Source organism: Ruditapes philippinarum, unplaced genomic scaffold (assembly GCF_026571515.1).
Source record: "Ruditapes philippinarum isolate M1 unplaced genomic scaffold, ASM2657151v2 ctg2876_1_1_1_1, whole genome shotgun sequence".
In the NCBI taxonomy this organism is placed as follows: Eukaryota; Metazoa; Mollusca; class Bivalvia; order Venerida; family Veneridae; genus Ruditapes; species Ruditapes philippinarum.
In genome coordinates, this window is record NW_026855434.1 from 34,761 (window position 1) to 40,577 (window position 5,817).

Below are 5,817 nucleotides of genomic sequence, written 5' to 3' on the forward strand. Positions count from 1 at the left end.
AAAGAACAAGAAAAAAACAGAAGATACATTTACAGTTTTTGACTGCTTTTAAACATAATTGTTATATATTTCATGTAAGTAAGATTCTATTCCATTTTTGAAAATGAATTTCAAGTTTATCGCAATTAAATGCAATACATTTTTCAATACATAGTCATAATGTAAAAATAAGTTAAATTGTGGTGTGAGTTTTCCAATTTTGCAACAGTTTTACTATATATGTAATATTTTGCCACCAAAAGAATAAAGTTTTTTGCATCTTTTTGTGTACCTGTGCTTGCAATTAAGTGATATATTGTTTTTTACTAACATTCTTTTTTTTTAAAAATATTCTATTAAATCCCTCCAAAAAAGTTGCGTGTAAGAACATTGCCAAAAGAGGTGTTCAATAGATTTAATATCCATTGCACAAAAATCACAAAGACTCGAGGAAGAAAGGTATTGTTTTAGAAGACTTTTGTTTGAAGCAATTATTCTGTGTAGATACTTATATTGAAAATTTCTTAACTTAGTGCCAATCGTTGTTGATAGAATGTTTTCTATGTTTTTCCCAACATATATTTTCGTTTTCAAAGATATTTTCCCACTTTTTTCCTGCAGTATTTATGATAATGTTATCTTGTTTTAACTGATGATCATATAGAGATTTTATTGGTTTCATTTGCTTTTAATAAATGACGCTAAAATATTTGCATTTGGGGTATTGATATTGACGTTTCTAGATTGATACCTGTAATGACGTCAGGTTGTATATTTCTTATTAAAGTCTGATATTTGAGGTAATTTGCATCAGGAATTTGATAAATTGTAAGACTTATAAAAGAATGATTTTTCATTTGATGTTATTTTCATATTATTCCAAATTTTTTGTTTATTTGGGTTGTTACATTTTGGTAGGACTTTTATTTGGTTCCAGGAGGAAATTATATCTCTTAACAACGAATAACTTTTCAATTTGCTTTGTATAACTTTGTCATTTATTTCACATTCAAAAAGTAACTTGCTCCGTATCTGTCTAATTGAGATAATTATATAGATTTTATTAAAGATGTCGAGTCATCATTTATAATTTTTTCACCCAGCATCATTTGTTATTACATTGGCATACTTTCTTGAGAGCAATGTATGCAAATGTATTCAGATTTATTGACCTTTTACTCGATTCTTTTATCTTGTTCGAAAGAAGTGTTCGTGACAAGAAAATATTTACCCAACGCAACATAAGTTTTGATAAATTATTATGATGAACACCATTTCATTGTTTTAAAGTTTTTTAATGGAAAAACAATTAAACACTATATTTCACGAGTTGCGAATCCCTAAGGAACATTAATGTCTCGTTGAAATACTTTAATCAGGTGCAAGGAAATGAATAAATAATCATTTTATTGTGTTTTTTAACGTTTTTTATGCCCCCCTTCCCTTCATAGAAGTGGGGTTATATTGCTTTGCATTTGTCTGTCGGTCGGTCCGTCGGTCCGTAGACCAAATTGTTTCCGAGTGATAACTAAAGAATGCTTAAGCCTAGAAACTTTAAACTTGGTAAAATGATTGTTCATGACCAGCAGATGACCCCAATTTATTTTGGAGTCAAGGCGTCAAAGGTCAAGGTCACATTGACCTTGTAGGTTAATACGGTTTCCGATCAATAACTTGCCAACCCGTGGGCTGTTGACCCTCAAACTTGGTAGGTGCATTGGACATGACCACTATTTATTTTGGGGTCAAGGGTCAAAGATCAAGGTTTCATTGATGTCGCAGGTAAAAACGGTTTCTGATCAATAACTTGACAAGCTGGGTTTAGGGAAACAAAGGTCAAGGTTGCATTGATCTTGAATTTCGAAATGGTTTTCTATCAATAACTGGACAGCCCATGGACCTTTGGCATTGCTTTGGGTCAGAATAAGACATCAATGGATTTTTTGGCGTTAAGGGGTCAAAGGTCTAGATCACATTTACCTTATAGGTAACAACGCCTATTGATCAATATCCCAACTCATGGGCCCTTTACCTTCATACTTCACGGGTGCATTGGTCTTGGCCAGTAGATAACCCCTATTGATTTAAGGGTCAAAGGTCAGTGTCAAATTGACCTTGTATGTGAAGACTGTTTCTGACCAATAACTATAACAACTCAACAGCTCAAGTTGCCTTGGTTGATATTTTTATTAAACTAAAAATCATTTTGGTATACGCATTTCAATGTCTTATGTAATATAACAACTTGGCTGTCATTAATGAGGCCTACATGATTCATAAAAGTTATGCATATATTTTTTGGTAAGATTTGAAATAACTTAGTCATAAAATTGCTGCACATAACCTTTGCGGTCACAATTACCTAGTTACTAGTCATGACCAGTAATTAACCCTTGTTGATTGTTTGGTCACTAGGTCAAAAGTCAGTCATAATTACCTGATCACATGACTAATTGGCTGCCGATAGGGGACATACTAATGATTTAACCAAATAAATTTAGCCTGAAAAAAATAACCTAGCACTACACCATGAAAATCATAAGCTGACAACAAATTTATTTTTTTTTTGTCATTTTGAAAATTTACTATGTTTAAATTTGGTATTCGAAAACTTACATGGAAATTTGCAGATTGTGCAAAGAAACATAATAAAAAAACAGATTTAATACTTTGCATAAAGGCATGAATTCAAAAATATTTAATGATGTTATATAAATATGTTTAATCCATGTTAACTGTCCTTTATTCCACTTGTTTTTGTCTTTTTATGTAGGAATTGTATCGATGATACTAATACACGTATTTAATCTCATTGTACAATATTTGTAAGTTATCCATATTTGTTTGGCAAACAACTATGTTCGATCATACTATCGGACGTTTCGTCACTTCTTGATTTAATGATATCATTCAGTGATGAATTAATACAAAAAAATACCGTATTGAAATCAATATTCATACAATTGAATAACTGTATAACAATAATACGAACTTTGACTATTTTTGCACGTTACAATGGGATCAAGAATCGTCATCAACGATAAAATGTTCATATTTAAACAGTCATTATTAAACAGTTATTTAGCAAACATTATAATCTTTAGTATTTTGACTTGACACACTCGTGTTATACTTAATTGATATAATAAATGGTCAATTATCTTTTAAGGGAATCCGGATTGCGGATATAAACTTTCAGGTAATGGATACTGCGGAATGTTCTTGACATATCCCTTGCGTTTCTTACTTATTATCTGTTTACTGTTCATCTTACTAGTTATATTAATAATTTACTTATATCTTTCTTATTTACTAATTAACGGGGAAATTAACAAGTTATGCACATAATTATCTGATACTTAAGCAGTTAACTAACTTACACAACATTTATCTAGATAATAAAATAATTATCTGTTATTTTACTGCTAACAGCACACTTTTTAGATAACAAAATAATGTGTTAGATAATAATAAGAAAAGCAAAGGATGTTCAAAAACTTCCGTATTATCTGTTAACTGAAAATTTATATCCGCAATCCGGAATCCTATTTTTAACCGGAAATGATTATCCGTAGCATTTTCGGTTGAGGGAGTTTTTGCTGTATTTTTCACTGAAACAATGCTTGATACACTGATGTTCACATTTTATTTCTGTATTGACTGTACTATGTAAGGTCATGATTTGTGTTTATAAGCAGACTAGTGTTTACTTGATGCATTATACAGAATTATCTCTAAATCTGCTATAATTAAAACTAATTAGACTCTGGTAATGGAATGTCTTAATTTTAATTGGCAGCTTAAAATTGGAAGCGAACAATTCCATGGTAAAAATAGTAGGTGAAAAATGAATTATAATTTTTTAGATATACTTCTTATGATTCTTAATCGAAGTACTTTTAAACGTCAGAACTAATTTGTGTGTTGGTTCCACAATTTTATTTGTTTTTCATTTTTCTTGTATGAAATGTTTCTAAACTTTTCCTTATTTTTCAATCAATTGTTACATATGAATCTATAAGTCATGTTTGTTTTGTCTATTATAGATTTTGATTGAATTTGTATATGTGTGTCCGATTCGTAAATATAGAACAAGTTTGATTCTTCATCTGTGTAAATAAATAGATATTTACGATGTTGTGATTTGTGTTTTAATAAAATAATATATTTTTATATGAATAAAAATATATCTTAAACTTCAGTATGCATTTGAAGCAATATGACTTCAAAACATAGATTATATGTTATATCTATGAAAGCAACATTAAACACCTTTTGCTGTCAGTGGAAACCAACAACCGTCATAAAATGGAATTATCCTGACATTTATTTTGAGCAAGTAGTATGAATGATACTATGCTTTAGAATGTATCTCCTTAATACAAAATCCGAACATTATAATAATTAAGCATGAATTTAACAGAAAATATTAGTAAATTGAACTAAATAAGTTCGATCAAATGTATGGTTTTAATGAAAGAATTAAATCAAATTTCTACCTTCTTTTACTGAGCATGAAATAAATACAATGTCCGTGCTATTGCAATCTTTAAGAAATAGGCAAAATGTCCGAATATGATAAAAGGTCGCCTAATTTTTGGTAACATCCCTTACTTGTTTTGGAAAAAAATGAAGGTAACTTGTAATTATGATGAAAATAATAATAAAAAGGAGTAATTTAAAATATTGAATATTCACATGAATACCTTTCTATAAAATTAATATTTTATTATTATATCTGCCTGGTGCCTGGAATACTGGTAAGGGTTTGGAGGAACTTGGTATGCAAGCCTAATTTGTCTCATAAGTCAGAAATGGCTGGCCCTTTCAGTAATTGTGACACTATAATAAACAAGACCTTTACCTCCGATGAATTCATGACCTGTTATCAAACATGATTTGCACTTTTTTGTTCACGTTGAAAATTGAATAAGCTTTGGGCAATGGATTTGTAATTATATAAATATTTAACTAAAACTCATTTACAAAATTATAATGAAATAATGCACTCAAAATTATGCTCAGAACGCAAAATGTGACTTATGAGCATGTAAGGGGCTACATCCAACCATTGCTGGAATAGTTTGTATTTACTTACTGTCACAACGAGTAATTCCAGTAAAAATTGATGCGTATGCAATAAGTTATTTATCTGTTATTGTTTGTAAATATATGGAAGTTTTTTTGAGACTTAAAAGAACGCAATATAAATTGGACACCATATTAATGCATCAAGTCCACATAAAGTGGCATATCTTTAAATGTCAACATATCGAGGTGTTTTTGTACTCAAAGATCACAATTTAAGTTCATTTATTCAAAACAAAGAGTGACAAATATGTTATTTACCTTGATATTGATGTACTTACCAACAAAGCAAGGTTTTAAGATACTCAACAGAATGCAATATAAAAAACGTTAAGTCAACACAACGAGAGACTTATCTATTATTTACAATTATATCGAGGTGTTTGGGCACTCAATAGAACGTCATATAAATATATAAAGTCAACACAAAGAGTGACTAATTTCTTAACCAACATATCGAGGTATTTGGGCACTCAATCAACGGCCACATAGATAACAAGAGGACCGCTAGGCGAAGCATTATATGCCCGAAAGTGTTTCTTTTTTAGTAAGGATGAAGCATTTGTAAGACATGGGAATTAAATAAAGTATTACCTCCTTCAAATAGCAATCCTCCTATGAAGTTTGAATATTAAAGGCCAAATGGAACTTAAGTTGTGCTCTGAAAACTGTTTGCAGTTTCGAGGTAATAGCGAACTTGAACTTTGACCTTGTGACTACAAAATCAATAGGGGTGTTGTACCCAATATT